This window comes from Pituophis catenifer, unplaced genomic scaffold (genome assembly GCF_029215685.1).
Source record: "Pituophis catenifer annectens isolate HBS135680 unplaced genomic scaffold, rPitCat1.0.hap2 SCAF_4, whole genome shotgun sequence".
Classification (NCBI taxonomy): Eukaryota; Metazoa; Chordata; class Lepidosauria; order Squamata; family Colubridae; genus Pituophis; species Pituophis catenifer.
Window position 1 is genome coordinate 64821318 of NW_027256884.1, and position 19645 is coordinate 64840962.

Consider the following 19645-nt stretch of genomic DNA (forward strand, 5'->3'; position numbering starts at 1 on the left):
CACTTATGATCGGTCATCATTTATGCCTGTTGCAGCATTCTTAACAACTGTGTCACTCATTTCACAACTGTGGTGCTTCATGTGACCAGGTGGGCATGGCCAGGTGGTCATGTGGCATCGCTTCTTTGCCCTAATGACAGTTTGCTGCAATGGTTTAAGTATGAAAAACGGTCATAAGTTACTTTTTTCAGTGCCATTGTAACTGTTGTAAATCAAGGATTACCTGTACAAAAATACAAAAAGCTTCTTTGCTTGCAAAAAGCTGCCCTAAATACCAATCATTAGATTAGAAATACCTGCAAACTGGAGTTACAAATCAGGCAGGGTGCCAGAGCACCTTGAGGAATTAAAATAGTTAAAATGCAATGATAACTATCAGCAGCCAACTGTTGCTCTTAAAGTGAAACCCTTTAGCAGAGAGGTCAGTTAAGCTCTCCAGAATTTTTAGAACATCCTTCTCCTTTCCTCTTCTTTCTCCTCCCTCTCTTCTCTACTCCCCTTTCCTTTTCTCTACTTCCCTCCTTCCTTCTCCTCTCCTTCCCTCTCTCCTTCTCCTGTCCCCTCTCTATTTCCCCTCTCTCTTCTTCTCCGCTTCTATCTCCTTTGCTTTCTACTCTTCTCCTCCCCTCCACTCCCCTCTCTCCTTTTCCCTCTCTACCCTTACTCTTTCTCCCCTCCTCTCCTACTCCTTTCCACTCCACTCCATTTCCCTCTCTCTTTTCATTGTTGCATATAATATTCCCAATACCTATAGAATATGGTGTATTTTCCAATTAATATCTCTTTCAACTATAACCATACAGCTTTAAATTGCATTAAAAAATCAAAGAAACAGACTTAATCACTTACACATATATTGTTAATAATAATAATACTATAATATTAATTAATATTCATGTTAATAATTTTAAACACATCATTCTAGTCACATATATGCAACTGCAATATTATTCTTTTAATACTAATATCATTAATCAAACAGCATACCATCTAAATATCAGTTTCCTACATCCTCACATTTCAAGCTTACCACTATTTTCATTCTTTGTGTCTATTTTTCATATTTCTTTTCCTAACTTATTTGACTTTGTGATACATTGCTTTACATCCTTCCATTCTAAACTTCCACTAATATTTTTCTTTTTCCCCCTCCATATTATTATATTCAAAGACATGATACTCTGTTTTATCATTCATATTCCCAATCTCTAAGTCTTCCTTTCTATATATTTTAAAATGTATTTAATACACATAGGTATATCTACTTTCACTTTACCTACACCATAATCATATTTACACACTTTTAATAATATCATTCAACCATATCATTCTAATATTAATACAATTATTACCATATAATCATGACATATCTTTAACTCTTTTTCTCCCCTTAACCATTATCTCTTATCCACATCCCTTCCTTTTTTTAAACTTGTCTCCCCTGTTTTCCTCTTAAGTCTTTTATTCCATCTACTTTGAGGTTTATATTCTGAATCCATAATTTAATTTTTCCTCCTTGCCCTGTCTTTCCCCACTGTTTAATTTGAGAGCTTTCTGTTCTAAATCCTATCATTCCCCCCCCACCTCTTCTTATTCCTCCCATTTCTTTTTTAAATCTTTTAAAGTACTTTCCCCATTTTAATTCCTCAATTCTTATTTTTTAATAGTATCTCCTCCTTGTTTTCTTCTGTTTGCTGGTTTCTCAGTTCTAATTCTCCTTCTATTCTAGTTGATAATTCCATATTTTTCCTTCTTGTCCTGATCTTTATTTTCCATCTCTTGTATACAATTTCCCAGTCTTCTATCTATCTATATCTATCTATATCTATCTATATCTATCAGTGATTCAAATCCCTAGTGCCATGTAACGGGGTGAGCTCCCGTTAATTGTTCCAGCTTCTGCCAACCTAGCAGTTCGAAAGCACGTAAAAAATGCAAGTCGAAAAATAGGGACCACCTTTGGTGGGAAGGTAACAGTGCTCCATGCGTCTTTGGCATTTAGTCATGCCGGCCACATGAGCATGGAGATGTTTTCGGACAGTGCTGGCTCTTCGCCATTGAAACAGAGATAAGCACAGCCCCCTAGAGTCGGGAACGATTAATACATATGTGCAAGGGGAACCTTTACCTTTTTATCTATATGGTCCAATATTTCCACCATGTCTTTGTGCAGTTCCAGGATAAGGTCCTTAATGTCTTTGTTATTTTGAGTTATTAACTCCATTTCGTTTAGGTCTCCTCAATCATCCATTCAGAAACCAGACCTCCTAATCAAGTTTAAATGTCTCATCAATGTCCAATCAAATCAGTTAGTTACTTCAGGGATCCTCTACTCCTCAAGTTGTTTTTGTATATTCAATAGTATTTAGGGGTCCAGACACCAATTCTTTTTTTAAATATTCCAGTCTCCAGTGGCTAGAAAGTAAATATACATGGTTCAACAGTTATTTCCCTCCATTTCAATATTTGCTCCTGAGTCACAAAAATTTACTATCATCAGCAGATGGCACTCTTTACTCCACTTTGCTTCCTCTCTGCTTTTATTGTGACTCTGCTCCTGTTCTACTTTTATTTTGACACACCCAGTTTTATTTCTCTTGCTTAGTTTATCTTATAGCTCCGTTATTTGAAGAAAAGGTAGGTTTATAGTTCCAGCATCTTAATATGCCTTCTTAATATCATGCCTTTTATTTTGGGGATTCCATTTCACACTTAATTTTCTTTTTAAACAGATAGTTACCAAATTTCCAATGTGTTTTTTCCCCACAATAGTTGCACGCCTCTGTAGCAAATTGCTCTAAAAGGTATTCCCCTTAATTTTTTTGTGGGGTCCAACTTCAGCTGTAAATCTTTTCTTACCCAGATGACACACCATTCAGCATTTCTCTATTCCTGCACAAACATATGGTTCTGGCTGTTCCCCAGCTTCATGGCAGCCATTTTGACTGCCGCTGCTCCTAGTCTTCGGATGAGGGGGTTTTCCGAGTCAGGGAGGGGAGATGCGGCTCCCCTCAACCTGTAAGGCAGTCCTCCTTTGCTTCACCACCCCACCAAGATGGCTATGCCTTCTAGTGAAGCCCTGACAGGGAGAGTTCGGAATGGACCCACAGAGGTCGCAGTTCTTGCACTGAAAGAGCCAAAAATTCAAACTGGAAGTCCCGTGTTGGTGAGTTTTCTGGAGGTATAGGTGCATGGTTGGTGGTTTCCCTCCTTGTTCTTCTGGAGGAGGCAGATCTCACACCGAAGGCACCAGAAGTTCAACCGGAAGCTAACAATGAATGTTTTGATTTCCAAGACTGACATTAAGATAGTTGAAATAATTATTTTTTAAAAGATAGCTAATGAATAAAGCAAGTGTGCAGAATGCAGTGTGTGTGTGTGTCTTCAAAATAAAAGTGAAAGAGAACAGCAGGAGATTGTAAGTAATGTTCTTCAGTTGATTGCAGAATTAAGCTTTTAGCTCAAATCAGTCCTGATTAACATTAACATATATTAATAAATTTATATTTAAAAGTTTCATATTTATATTATTTCTAGATAGAATGTTACATGCACATGTTTATCATTTGCAAAAATAAATAATTCATATATACAATATACAGTATTTGTTTTCTCAGGTTTTCGCGGGTGTTTGTATGTAGGTCTTTGGTTATTCGGGTCTTCTCCCACGTAAAATTGGAAGTGTCTTGGCGACGTTTCGACGAAGTCTCATTCGTCATCTTCAGGCTGGTGTTCTCGGCTTCGTGCTTCCAGGAGCAATGGCTCCTGGAAGCACGAAGCCGAGAACACCAGCCTGAAGATGACGAATGAGACTTCGTCGAAACGTCGCCAAGACACTTCCAATTTTACGTGGGAGAAGACCCGAATAACCAAAGACCAATATACAGTATGTCTCTATATGTGTGCATGCAGTTAATTACATAAAATTGAACATATATTTATTAGCAGGCAGTATAGGTCACTTTATATCTAATTCTAATATCCTTTAGAAAAATGTAAGTTTAATAAAATGAAAACATCCTCAATATCAAATTTCATCAGTATCAAGTATAACTATTGGGTAATTGAGATTTACTATCAGCTAAACTTACTGACCATGATATATATATGTGCTGGGTTTATATATTGGATATGTTTTGATTGTACAAGGTATATAATATAACAACAAATATCTGATTATGTTAAAACCCATACAAGCTATTATCAAGTGTATAAAATCAAGTTTAGGTTTCTTTTAATCTCATTAAATTGTTACTAAAAATATCAGGCTTGGACAGGATCACATGGCAGTTATGGAGGACAAATTTAGGATAAGCGTGCTTGTTATCCTAATTAAATTAAATTATTGAATTGAAATTTACACTATTTGCATTAATGCACATTACTTGCATAAGAAAGTAATAACATAAAATCATGCAAATTACATACATTGTCTGGACAATTTCAGATACATTATTTTGCTAAAATATCCATTAATCTAAAGTTCATTATTTATTTATTTATTTATTTATTTAATCAAATTTCACATTGTCTGTATTCTCAATCATATTGACTATTATATGATTTTTCCCCCTATATTCTATAGAACCATGTATTTAATTATTGTATTTATCTCACTGAATCCAATTACTACCTGTTCTTTTTCTCTAGTGCTTTCCTTTTCTTGAGGCAAATTTCTGTCGTGTCCATTTCAGACTGTCCTGAAATCTCCTTTGAATCAAACAAGCAAAAAAGAAAAAAAAAGTAATTCAACTGTTTACAATGAATCTTGTTTCTTTCTACCAACTGATTTCTGTTGTCAGGTTTCACAGCAGCTAGGAATTATGCAGTGGTGGGATTAAAATAATTTAACAACCAGTTCACCCATGGTCAGATTGGCTGTCGTGGGAGGTGTAGCCCATCCACATCCTCCAGCTCTGTTGCAGATGGGGATGACCCTCCCATGACAACCAACCTGATCCTGGGCAAACCGGTTGTTAAATTTCCACCCATTGCCAAAAGGCTATTTCTGAGAGTGCTTATCTGCACGTTGGTCTCATGGCTATTTCAGCCTTCTGGATGCGGCTCCTTTAAGAGGCAAGGTTTCTGAGGAATGATGAGGAGGTGTTACCATAGAGACAAGGAGTTGATGCTCCCGAGAGCTCATGCGGGAAGGTGAAGAATTGGGGGGAAGTGGAGGGAGGGATTCCCCTTCCCCGTGGACCTGCGTGCAGGGGTTGTTGGTCAGTCTGCGGGCAAAAGTGAGAGGGGCGAGGAATTAAGTTGGCAGCATGATCAAAGCTGGGATCAATGTAGGGGAGACTGCAGGGTTAGTATGGCCAGGCAAATTACCCCCCTCCCCATCAAAGTGGATCCTGGGTGCTGCACTGCATTGGGCAATGGAGCAGCCAGCATGAGGGAAGGAGGAAGAACAGGGAGAAAATAGGGAAAGCAGCATCCTCCTTCCCTCGCACCAGCTGCTCCATTGCCCATTTCTCCATTGCACTGCTGTGGCATGGAGCTTGCCCAACCCACCACTGCCCAGGTCCCTTGCTTCCCCCAAGCATTTCTTTGCCTCCCTGATTTCCAGCTCCATCACATTTCTTGCCATGGTGTGCAGGGAAACAAAAGTTTTCGGACTAAAAAAAAGTTCAATCAATTCCAACTTTGTGAGAACTTCATAAGAAGTTGGAATTGATTGATTGAACTTTTTTTTTTAGTCCCACAAACTTTTTTTTTTATTGAAAAAGTTTTACAAATACAAATTTTCCCCCTTCCCCCCCCCCTTTCCCTCCCTAGCCCTCCCTTACCCTCCCTTCCCCCCATGGCTTCCCCAGGATGAAATCCAAATCCAAATCATGTTATATAATACTTTACCGCCCATCTACTCTACCCCCTGTGTGTTATACATTTCTTCCTGACATTCTAGTATACTATCCCCTGTAAACTATACATTTCTACACAACATTCATCTAAGAATTATCTGGTACTTCCTAGTTTAGTATTTATTCTACACATAATCTATCCATATCCTCCACTCCCTTACATAAATCTCTTGTGTCCGGTCTTTTATATATGCTGATAACTTCACCATTTCTGCAAGACTGGCCACCTTCAGAGTCCATTCTTCAATAACATCCCTTTTCCAATATAACCTAGCCTATCACCATATACCATAACAGTTTTGTTTCACCCACTTTCCCGCAGGTCCGCCATATATAATTATTTATAAAATCTAAACAATCACATCAGATCCTTCTTCCAACAGTGTATTTAGTGTCTTTAGTTGCCATCTGCCCCCATCATTGAAGAGTACTTTTATGTATAACCTCCCCCCCCCGAGTGACTTTATATTTATATTCCATATGATATCTTCTGCAAAGTCTTTCATCTAGATTATTAATTCCATCAACCATGTTAGGGTGACAACCAGATCAACTGCAAATGCCCTTGTTCCGTAGTCCTCTTGCCTCATGATTATTCCCTTCAACGTACACATAATCCATCTTTCTTAAAATCTATAATAGAAAGTTCCAATTCACTCAATTACAGGCCTTCTCCACATGCTTAAACACCAGCACTGCAGGGATCTGTTTATTCTTCTCAAGATAGTCCAATAAGTCTATAATTTGCCTCACATTATCTTTCATATATCTGCCTTCTATAAGTCCTGCATAAATAAATCGGTTCTTAGATAACTGGCATTGATCTGTTGGGTAATAATTTTACAAAAATTTTATAATCCATATTCAAAAGAAATATTGGTCTAAAACTTTCTAGTTTTGTGGAACCTGCTTTTTTTCTTGCCTTGTGCTGGCTTGAACCTCTGCTGTTGTTGTTTTTCTGGAATTTGTTTGTATGCTGTTCGAGTTGTATGCTGATCTTTAACTTTGCAGGACATCAGATCAAGATCCAAAGCCGCTTCTCTTGTGTTTTTAAGTGGTCCACCTAAAACCTTTAAAGGATGATCCGAGCACGGGTCATCCAAAGAGCCCCCTGTGGTTCCTTGTATTTCCATTGGCTCCACCTCCATCTGCTTCCACTGGACTTCAATCTTTTGTTCAATTTGCTTTTCTTTATCTCCCTCCTGTATTCCTGACGCTGACAATATACATGGAGATGTTGGGCCAATTTTAAAAACATTGCGATAAAATTCTTCTGCTTTTTCAACAGTATTTAATCGATACCTTTCTCCTTGATACATCAATCTTATGCCAACTGGGACATCCCATCTATATGGAATCTGTCGTTTCTTTAGTTCAGTCACCAAAAATCCAAAGTCTTTTCTGTCTTTTAGCATCTTAGGCGGCAACTCTTTGTAAATCCCAATCTGCCTTCCATCCACTTGTAGGGTAGAAACAAAAGACTTTTGCAAGATGTCATTTCTTATTCTTTTATCTGTAAAGTATATCACTACATCTCTGGGCAATTGCTTTTGCCTTGCCACCCAAGAATTCATTCTGTAAATCTTGTCAATTTTAGACAAAACCTCTTCAGAGCTAACCTTTAACATCACAGCCAAAGCATCACCACAAATCCTTTTCAAATCTCTGTTGTTTTCCTTTATCCCCCTCAGTCTTACAGCAGATTCCATAAATTTGAATTGCATCATTGTTACTTCATTTTCAATCCTTTGCATTCTATTGTCCACACTATAGATCTTATAATCAATTTCCTTCATTTTAGACTCTACTTCTAAACTGAATTCTTCCATTTTTTTTATCAATCTGGACAATTACTTCTGAGAAGCCAGTCAGGACTGTCAAAATATCTCATTTCATTTTATCATACTTTTCTTGAACCAACTCCTTGGTTTCCTGTTGAAATTTCTCAAACTTCTGATCCATAGCCACCTCTTGTCTCATCAGAGCCGCAGTAATAAATTCCTTCAAGTCTTTAAAATTCTGGCTCTGAGTCTGCAAGCTTAGAAACTGCTCTTGTGACTTATAAATAGGGGAACCGTCCCATACAGCTTTATTATCTGGCTTTAAAGCCATTCTGCCACGCAGACAAATTCTTTTTAAGAAGGAAGTCTTCTCTCCCTTTTTGCCAGCATAAAAGCCTCTCAGAGTTAATCAAGTCTCTAAGGGAGATAGAACATAAAAACAGTTTAAGAAAAAAAAAACTTTTCCCTTCTCTTCTAACCAGCGCTGTTATTTTAGATACTTTGTAGCATACTGAGACAATCAGGCAAGTCCACTTTCGCTTTCAGCTTTTTTTCTTTTCAAGCAGCTAAAGCCGGATGCCATTTTAAACTTTCACTCTTTCTTCATTCTTAAATCCAATCACAGGGCTAATATATATACTTGCAGTTTTGGATTCCAGATCCGGATTTCACCCTGTTTATTTTGATAAATCCTTTAACTTTCACTAGTTACTTTGGTCGCGTCGTCTGGCTCTGCAACAAGCAGAGTTCCCCCGGTGTCCGGAGCCTCGGCGAGCTGGATAGGGAGCCTCATCCTGCTTCCTCCCCAGAGGCAAAAAAAAACACTCTGGGGACTTCACAGGGGCTCTACCTGCTCTCGCCGGCTCTCCTCACGCTTCTTCAAAGAAACGGAGTTTTTTCGAGCCGCCTCTCAGCTGTGGAGGCGGCTCTTTACGGGCGGCGGGGCTGGCGGTCATAAAAGACCATCTGGCGACGGTGGCGCCACCAAACGGAAGCCCATGTTTAGTCCCACAAACTTTTGTTGCCTTGCACATGTCAGCAAGAAATGCAATGGAGCTGGAAATCAGGGAGGCAAATTGGGGGAAGCGAAGGCATCTGGGCGATGGTGGGGGGGTCAAGGTCTTCTGCCCACAAAACCCTTGTCTTTGATGGCTGATGCTGAAAGACAGAGAAAAAGCTGCCAGGAAGAAGCCAGTTAGCCTGGGAGTCAGGGATGGCCTTCCTCCTCTCCCCTCTCCTCCCCTCCCCACCTGCCATCCCAAATTGCATTGATAAGGGGGTGCAGGTTGCTAATTGAGGGGCAGGAATCCCTGCCATGCTTGGCAAGGGGAGGAGAAGAGATGGCAAAAGGAAGAGATTGCTCCACACACCCCAATGAAAGGCAGCGGCAGCCCAGCCATGTCCCTTCCCTGCCCTCTTCGGTGCTGGAAACCAAGTGTCAGGGATGCACCCATTAATCCCTCTCTCTCTCTGTGCGTGTCTTTGTGCTCACCTGGTACCACAGTCCATCATGCAGGCTGGGAAGGTCACACCTGTGGCAGGGTGGTGGGCGGCGGCAGTTGCAGCTGGGCGTGTTTGGGGAACTGCTTGTTGAACTCAGGCAAGCAGATGTAGAGCATGCCCAAGTGGCAGACACGGGCCAGGAGGGTGGTGTCAAAGTTCCACGTAACACCCCCTCCCACAAAAGAAGACTCCAAGGCTTGAATTTCCTCAAAGTTCCTTTTTATTGAAGATGTCTTATTGACACATCTGGGAAAACCCGAATCTGAAAGTTTCCAGGTTTTCCCCACCCAAGTGAAAGTTCAAGTCCCTGCCCAGCACCCACATGTCCATCACATGGTCTAATCATCCACCATCCAAACTGGAGACACCTCCCAATCACCCGACTTCAGGTGCCAGGGCAAGGCGTCCTTGACTCTCTGAGAAAGGAATGTTATTTTGACTACATATCACCCATACTGTATGCAATCCCCCCTCCCATTTTCCCACAGAAGAAAATGTGGCAGGCCTGAAGGCCCAAATGTAAAAGATGGCTTCCAGGTCTGACATGTGGCCTCACTTGGGTGCAGGAATGGCGACGGCTTCAGGGACACCTGCGGGGAGGAGGAAAAGGGTGTTGGGATGGTCCTGCAGAGGGTGGGCTGCCCCCCCCTTGGCCAGGTGACATGCCCACCTGCAAGCTGCCGCCCACGAAGAGGCCAGCCGGGTAACCACACAGTGCCAGCAGCAGCCCATGGATCATGGTATTGCCTTGTGGGGACCGGGCCTCAGCCCCTCTTCGCAGGCACCCCAACGATGCCCCCAGGCTAAGTGGCCTTAGGGCAGAACTGGCCCCAGGCGCTAGATCAGGCCCTGCGAAGCTCTTGTCTGCTAAGGAGCCCAACTGAGGCCTCACTCGCTGCCTGTTGAGACACCTGGACTCCCAGTGATGGATGGGATCCTTCCGGCACTTAGCTTGGCCAGCTGTTTAGGAGCTCCAGCCCCTCCCTTTGGGCACCTTGTCAGAGCTGCCTTGAGCTTTGCCTGCACCATTGCTTGCTTGGAGGGGGTGGGGCAATGGTTAGAGGAGCGCCAAGATGCTGAAATGGCTTCAGAAGAGACCAGGCAAGGGGAGGAGGGGCAGGGAGGGGCAAGCTGCAAGGTGGAGCCAGACATGGTGATTCAGCCGGTTCGCTGAACAGCACACAAAGTTAACTACCAGTTCGGCCGAACCAGTGCAAACTGGCTGAATCCTACCACTGGAATTATGGTACCAACAGTCCAAAAAAATCAGGAAAATGCCAGATAGAGAAACACTAGAAGCCAATGTCTCAAGATTAAAAGTTTTATTATTCATGGACCAAAAGCAAGCTCACTCTCATGTAAACACTGAGAAACCAAGTGCCTAACTAAAACATCTACCTTAGCAATCATCTAAAAACATAAGTCATGGAGAAGATTGTCAGACATTCCTGGACTTTGGAGGGGGGAGAGAGAATAGTGTCGACCATGTATGTTTCAAGCACAAGCCAAGAGATGAAATAGTGAGAGCCAATCAAGTCCAAACTTTTATTTGCTTACATCTAACAGACAAAATCTTGCCAAAGTAAAACTTTAACTTTTTAAGATTCTAGGATGTGGTATTATGGTAACAGTATAATAAAAAGGACTTTGGAGGTCCTCTAGTTCAACCTCCTATTCAAACAGGAGACCTTACACCAGGGGTCCTCAAACTTTTTAAACGGGGCCAATTCATGGTCCCTCAAACTATTGGGGGGCCGGATCAGCTGGGAGGGCGTGGCTAGGTGGTCATGTGACTAGGTGGATGTGGCTAGGTCATGTGACTGGGTGGGCCAATTTAACAGTCCATTGAACAATGCACACAAATTAAACTTTAATTTGTTTTGCTCCTGGGAGTGTTTTATTTGCTTTTGTATGCATGTTGCTCTTTTGGTTGCCTTTTCTTTTTACTAGATCATTTTTTCAGTTGTTTAGGAGTCTAGGTCCACTTCAGGAAACTCAGTTTTGCTGCAATTCTTCTCAGCCGCAAGGAGCTTGAGAAATCTCTTTCTGTCTCTCTCTATCTCTTTGTCTCTCTCTCTCTTTCCTTCTCTCTCTCTCTCTCTCCCCCTCTCTTTTTCTTTTCTCTCTCTCTTTATCTCCTCTCTCTCTTTCTTTCTCCCTCTATCTGTCTGTCTCTTTCTTTGTCTCTCTCCCTCTCTCCCTCTCTCCCTCTCTCCCTTTCTCTCTCTGTCCATCTCTCCCTTTCTCTCTCTCCTTCTTTCTCCTTCTCTTTCTGTCTCTCTGTCTGTCTGTCTGTCTTTTTCTTTGTCTCTCTCCCTCTCTCCTCTCTCTTTCCCCCCTTTTTCTTTCATTCTCTTTCTCTTTGTGTGTCTCTCTTTGATTCTCTCCCTTTCTCTCTCCTTCTCTCCCTCTCTTTCTCTCTCTTTCTTTGTCTCTCTCCCTCTCTCTTTCTGTTTCTCTGTCTCTCTTTCTTTGTCTCTCTCTCCTTCTCTCTCTCCCACTCTCTTTCCGTCTCTTTGTCTATCTGTCTCTCTTTCTTTCTCCCTCTCTCTTTCCCCCTCTTTCTCTCTTTCATTCTTTCTCTTTCTTTCTCTCTCTCTATTTCTCTCTCCCTCTCTTTCTTTCACTTTCCCTCTCTCTTTCCTTCTCTCCCTCCCTCCCTCTTCTCTTTTTGTCTCTCTCTCTTTCTGTCTCTTTCTCTCTATCTATCTTGTGGAGGTGGTGAAGGTGAAAAATGGACCATTTTTGCCTGTTTTTTTGCCTCTTCTAAACCCCCCCCCCCAATAACCATTCAGCAGGCTAAAACCAGGCAAAAATGGCTCATTTTTTGCTCAAAAACTGGCCATTTTTGCCTGGTTTTTTGCCTCCTTTCACTCCCCCGCCCCCCCCCCCCACATCCACAAGCATTCTGCAGGCTAAAATTGTTGAGCTTACCTTTTGGTTCCAGCCTGCAGGTCTCCTGAAGGGAAGTCCTGCACTCTGCTGAAGGGTGGGTTGGGTGATGTGGGCGGGGCACCCTCATGGTCCTCCACGAGCCGGATTAATTGGTTCAGCGGGCCGCATGCTGTCCATTCTTTTCTTAAAAATCTCCATTGATGGATAACTCACAACTTTCAGAGATAAGCAGTTCTACTGACTGATTATTCTTACTGTTAGGAAATTTATTCTTAGTTCTAGGTTCAATCTCTCATCGATAAATTTCCAAAAGTTTTACTTTTTGTCTCCCCCTCAGTGCTCTGGAGAATAGGTCTATTCTGAACCTCTTCTCCGGCCTGAGCCCAATTGAAGATTACAGTTTCTTGATATGGGTCCTTTTCTGGGAAACCTTTGAGTTGGCAAAATCTTCTCCCTTTGCTGCTGCACATTTCACCATGCACATTTCACCATGCACATTTCAGATGTCAATGTGAAATAATCTGCAGTGGACACTCAGCTAGAGCAAGCAAAATCTGAGAGAGAGACCCAGTGAAATAACTGACTGGTGAAAGGAACTACAATTTTCAGAGAATTGACCAGATGTCAATGAGGACAGGAAGAGGAGCTGAAAATGTTACATGGAAAGAAGTGTCTTTAGCACACTCCTCGTTATCTACTTTAGAATTAATAATAAATCAACTTACTTTTTTTAACAAAATATTATTTACATTTTTTACAATTCTAATACTATTCTTTTAGCATTTTTGTTATTTTAATATCCCATACACAATTTTTATGACTTGACATTACTACTTTATGACTCCACTGTAGATTCACATGCTTTTGATCTTTAATGCATTTTGTTGCAGCTGAAGTTAAGAGATCATTGTTTTCGTAACAGAAAAGAGAATGGGTAAAAGGAAGAAGAGAGTGGAACACAATTTTTCATTAAGCCAAGGATGGAGTCCAGAACTGAAGTACATTTAGCGCATAAGAGGGCAGCAACTTTAAGAACTAAAAGAGGTACACATACCTCAAACAGTTATGAAGCCCCGGAAAGAGATATGCAAGCAATGATTGACAGCTAACAAAAAGAGCGTTTTCTTTTATAGGAGAAGAGAGCTTTCCTTTTTTTAGGAGAAGAATTGACCTCCTAGGAAGGACCTGCTGCTTTAACCTCATCCATATGTGAAGCAGCCATTGAGTACTTTGCAGTACTTCTCTGGAAGACCATGGGAATATAGATTAAAAAAACAGGAATAGAACTGACTTTGTAATCCGACAATGCTTATTCACTGCAGTTATTGTATTTCTATTTTTGAGCAATAATCAGAAGTAAAGGGAAAGGTGGGACTCTTAAAAATTAACATGGTATGCATTTGCAAAAGCCCATCAAGTTTAGTTTTTGGAGGCTGCAGAGACTCTCCTCTTCCATGGCAAACATGAGGAACTCTCCTTTAAGAAGGAGAGATTGCCTCTTTTCCTAGAATAAAGAGGCAGGAGAGTACAGAATGGGGAGAACACATCAATCAGAGTAGAATACAGAGGCAGCTGTAAAGGAGAGTGAAATTAAAATATTTACTCCCTAATAACAAACTAATCAGATGATTTTACAAATTACCACTAATCACATTAATAGAAGTCAATGGGGATCAACAAGTCTATTGCTCTTTCTTTGAGCCAATGGAATTTTTGCTCATTTTCTCAAAACTGAATAGTAGCCAATAAAATGGGCTAAAACAAAAATTGTTAATATTTAAGCAGTCCACTATTCCTTGTATACTATTTAAATGAAATAGTTCTTGCATACTTTTGCAATTTTTTCCATTCTAGTCATTCACAAAGGGACATGCTGCTGAATTTGTCCCTCCAGGACTGTGTGATCTTTTTAAAGTCTAAATATGATGCATCAGTGACAGCCACTGAAGGCCCTGAGCATCTAAAGTCTTTGATATGAAACTACTTAAATAAATATTCATTCAAGCAGGAGCAGATAAGAACCTTTTAGAAGAAGAAATAAGGTTAATTGACTCATTCAGAGTTCTGCCAAAATGTGAATAGGTGGGCATAATTAAAAACCTAGATAACTTAAGCAAGCAATATTAGCAGTTTAATTCATGTATTATCACAAGTGATTTTGATATCTCCAACTTCCAAAGTGCAGACATTTCAATATGAGTATTTATTTATTTATTTATTTATTTATTTATTTATTTATTTATTTATTTATTTATTTATTTATATTTGTATACCGCCCTACTCCCGAAGGACTCAGGGTGGTGAACAGCCATAATAAATACAAATACATATAGAAGTTAAAAACTATTAAAAAACAGATTAAGTAATTTGGCTCAAAGATTAAAACATCCAGATTTATCTAAAAGAGGTCTAAAACCCGATTTAAAAGCCAATTTAAAAAGGGAGAGTTAGGCCAGACCAGCTTGTTGGAATAGAAACGTTTTCAGGGCACGGCGGAAAATGCGTAAGTCTTGGATGTTTCGTAACTCTGGGGGAAGCCCGTTCCAGATGGTAGGTGCCCCCACAGAAAAGGCTCTCCCCCTGGGGGCCGTCAGTCGACATTGTTTGGCCAACGGCACCCTGAGGAGTCCCTCTCTATGGGAGCGAACTGGTTGGTGAGAGGCTATTGGTGGCAGGAGGCGGTCTCGTAAGTACCCTGGTCCTGAGCCATGGAGCGCTCGAAGGATAGTAACCAAAACCTTGAAGCGCACCCGGAAGACCACCGGGAGCCAGTGCAGCTCGCGCAGGAGGGGGGTTACATGAGAGCGCCACATTGCTCCCATCACCACCCGCGCGGTGAGAAAGACACTTTTTGACACAAAGACAATTGAAAACTTTGAGCAAAATAAAGTACAAAATGTATAGGATCAACCAGGCTTGAGTTTGGAAAAATGTCTTATCTGAAAGATGATTTTACTACTATTGTAACTGACAGATTTGCTGAGATCCTGAGAAACAGGGAGTTTAGGATTTTAATAATGAGTTTATTTCTATGGTCTTGTTCAATGATCATGCCAGATCCAGTAGATGCTACAGCAATATCCTTGATTCATATCTCACATGCACATCTCTGAACTCTACAACATTACTATAGAAATTTAGCAATTTTAGGAACAGCCAAACACTTTTGATCGGACAAGCAGTGAAGTGGTAACAACTAAGAAATATTATTTCAGAATGAGTTGGCCTTGGATGACAAAAAAAAAAACTATTCATTTTGTGGAGATGTAACAACCTCATATGTATTTCTGATTCCAGGTTCACAAGCCACCCCTTTCTACCACTGGCAAGATGCCAGTACAAAGCACCAAAGCAAGTGGAAGCTATTTACTCTTCTATTAGTTATTATAAACGTACTTATACAATTATAGAAGACTACGGAGCAGATCAATTTTCTATTTAGTAAGGAAAGCTCATGACCTCTCTCAAATTCCTATCAAGATGTAGCATATTCCTGAACATGTGGGTGTTCTAGTATATTTGAAAATTGTACATTAAAAACATTTATATAGCCCTCCGCTTTCAAGATGGCGCCTGCACAGTAAGAGTTTCTTTCCTCTCTTACCAACAATATGCTGCTTTCACTGCTAAAGCTGTGGAGTGACCTTAGGAGTGCATTTAGGAGTGACCCAAGACAATTTTTGGATGATCATGGACCCAGTGAGGAAGAGGGGGTGGCTTAAAGATTCCAATTCTCTCTGGAAGTGATTGAAAAGTTGTCAGAGTTTGTAGCAAAAATCAAATCCAGAAAGCACACATAGGTAAACTAATTCAGCAGGATTCATTAACTTCTTTATATACATAATAACACATGAAGTAAATTTACAATACCAACAGCAGATTCTTCCAACATGGTAGAGAGGAAAGATTGCTTTCAGTTCCAGCAGCAGACTAGTTTGCAGCTTCAGAGCTCAGAGCTACAGAGCCACATCCCAGCTTCTTCCAGTTTCAGTTTCTAAACAGCCCTCATTGGCTGACCCAGTTGCTATGCCTATTCATTGGCTGACCTTGTTACCATGTTTTCCCAGTCATGAACTATATGCACTGACACTCCTCCCTTCATGACTGGAATAGACATAAATTCAATTACTTTAATATTCTTCAGATACCTGCATTTGAAGACCCACATTCACAGTTCCTGAGTTCCACATTCAAATACCTGAGTATCCTTTTTATATCCATCCAAAGCAATTGTGTTGGTGCAACAGTAAAGCGACTCAAGATGCTTACTGCACAAGCTATGTCTGGTCTGGACCACTATGAAAGATATAACAAGCGTTCTATTGCTGACTGATATATCTCTTGATCACAGGCTTCACTTTTGTCCTCATCCAAACTGTTATGAAAATCTGTGCTTATAGGTGTTGGAACACTATTACAATCTTTCATGTTATATCTCTCCAACAACTGTTCAATTTTTCTTCTTTGACTGAGAACATAACCACCTTTCTCAGTTTTTTGTATCACTACACAAAGATAATTTTGTATTTCTCCCAATGAATTCTTTAGTTCAAACTTCTTCTCTAACTTATTAGCAAATTCTTTTACATGTGATACATCCTTTGCAATGAAACAAAGATCATCCACAAATGTCAATAGTTGACAATCCCCACCTTGTAACTTTCCAGTGTATGTGCAACCATTAGCCTTGCAACTCTTCAGACCCTTCAATGCCTTATCTAAACATATATTCCAATTCCTGGCTGACTGCTTCAGCCCATAAATGGCCTTGTTCAATTTATACCCCGTGATAGGCTTCTTACTTTCATAACCTGGTGCTTGAACCATGTAAATTTCTTTTTCTAATTCTGCATTGAGGAATGCAGTGGTTATGTCAAAATGCCAAATTTTATGGCCAAGTGCCGCTGCCAACGCTAGTACCAGCCTGATGCTTTCACTCTTTACTGTAGGTGCGAATACCTCATCATAGTGCACATTTTTCATCTGTGAAAAACCTTGTGCCACTAACCTTGTTTTATATTGTACCTCATTATTGGGTAGTACTTTCTTCTTATACACCCATTTGCATCCTACGGCATTGTTACCCTGTGGCAAAGTCATAGATGTGAACACTTTATGTTCATCCATGGATTTCATTTCCTTGTCCATGGCTTCTTTCCATTTTACTTGTTCTATTTTAGGTAATGCCAATACTTTCTTATATTTCCTTGACTCATACCATACATTACACACCTTAATTTTACTAGCAGAATACGTCAGGTGAAATCCCCTTGTTCCATCACTCTGACGCTCTGACCTGCGTGGCATTGACTGCTGCTGTGTTTCAACCTTTTCTTGCTTCATATCTTTTTCAGCTTCTCCTCCCTGAACGCTGATACTGTCACTAAGTGAGTTACTGTTACTAAGTGGATCACCATCATTAAGTGGATTACCATCACTATGTGGATCACTCCATAAATTTACATCAATTCTGTTCCAATTTTGCTCTGCAAAGCTAGCAGAGCTGGAAATGACTATTCTTTTGCTCCCATCGCTAAAGCAATAGCTCTTTGAACCTTGCTCATAGCCCATAAACCTGAGCTTTCTAGCCTTTGGTTGTCCCTTTCTTCTAATTGCTTTTGGAATATGCACCCACGCATTGCTTCCAAAAACCCTTAAATGTGCCAGAGATAGTTTTCTCCCATATAGCACTGCATACGGAGTATCATTAATTGATGAACTCCACAGCCTATTGATTAAATAATTAGCATTTAACATGGCTTCACCCTAATATGACCTGCTCAGACCAGAATCCCCCAACAGTGAATCCTTCATCATTTATAAGAGTCCATTTCGTCTCTCAAGAACACCATTCTCGACTTCCGGTTGGAGCCATTGGAGCCGATAGACGGTCCTTTTTAAGACCGCCAGCCCCGTTGCTTGTGAAGAGCCACCTCTATGGTTGAGAGGTGGCTTGGAAACTCCACGATCTGGAGGAATTGGGAGAAGAGCCGGCGCGACAGGTAGAGCCCCCTTTGAAGCCCCCAGATTGGTTTTTTTTAGCGTCTGGGGAGGAAGCAGGGTGAGGCTCCCTATACAGCGCGCTGAGGCTCCGAGCTCCGAGGACGTCTCTGCAATTGCAGAGCCAGGCGACGTGACCAACGAAACAAGAGAAAGCCAAGAAATTTGCTAAAAATAAGCAAGGTGGAATCTGGACTTCAAATTTAAACTGCAAGTATCTTTCTTAGCCCTGTGAGTGAACGTAGTAATTGAGAAGAAGTGAAAGTTTTTTTTAAAATGGCGCCCGGCTTTAGCAATAAGGAAAGCTGAAAGCGAAAGTGATTTGTCTGAGCTTATTTCTGCTACAAAGTAACAAAAAGTAACAGCGCTGGCCTGAAGAAAGAGCAAAAGTTTTTTAAAAAGTGATTTGACTTGTTCTCTCTCCCTTGGGACTTGACTAAAGCTGGGGAAATTCCTGAAAGGTTTTTGTACTGGAGAGGGAGAGAGGATATCTTTTTTACAAAGAGTTAGGCTGCGTGGAAAAATGGCTTCAAAACAAAAGCCAGCTAAAGCCGATGGGGGGGGGGGTTCCCCCACTCATAAATCAAAAGAGCAGCCTCTGAGCTCGCAGACACAGATCACACAAGAATCTGGATTTAGTGATCTGAAAGAATTTATTGCTGGGGCTTTAGACCAGAAATTTGAAAAATCACAGCAGAAATGTAAAGAGATGGTTCAAGAAAAGTATGACAAGATGAAACGTGAAATACTGACAGCTGTGACTGGTTTGTCTGAAGTAGTGCTCCAAGTTGATAAGAAAGTGGAACATCTTAGCTCAGAAGTGGAGTTTAAAATGAAGGAAGCTGATCAAAAAATTTCTAGTGTTGATAATAAAACACAAAGGCTTGAAAACCAAGTTACAATGATGCAATTCAGGTTTATGGAGTTTGCTGTGAGACTCAGAGGTATAAAAGAGAACAATAGAGAAGACTTGAGAAGGATTTGTGCTGATGCTCTAGCTGTTATGTTAACAGATGTTATGTTATGATGTTATGTTAAAGGTTGATCCTGAGGAGATTTTTTGCAAAATTGATAAGGTCTATAGAGTGAATTCTTGGGTGGCAAGGCAAAGGCAATTGCCTAGAGATATTGTGATCTATTTTACAGATAGAAGAATAAGAAATGACATTTTGCAAAAATCTTTTGTTTCTACTATTCAAGTGGATGGAAGAGAGATTGGGATCTACAAAGAATTGCCACCTAAGATGTTGAGAGATAGAAAAGATTTTGGTGACTGAATTAAAGAAACAACAAATTCAATTCAGATGGGACACTCCAGTTGGTATAATATTGAGGTATCAAGGAGAGAGATATCGATTAAATACTCTTCAAAAAGCGGAAGAATTTTATTCCAGTGTTTTTAAACCTGGTGCAGCATCTCCACATACTTCCTCGGTGTTAGCCATAGTGGAGGGTGAGAAGGATATGCAATTTGAACAAGAGCTTGAAGAGCAGAGAAAACAGATGGAGAGGGAGGCACTAGAGACTCAAGGAGCGGTAGGGGGCTTGGATTCTGCTTCAGAGTTTCCAGTTGAACCCCCTAAAAGTACAAGAGAAATGGCA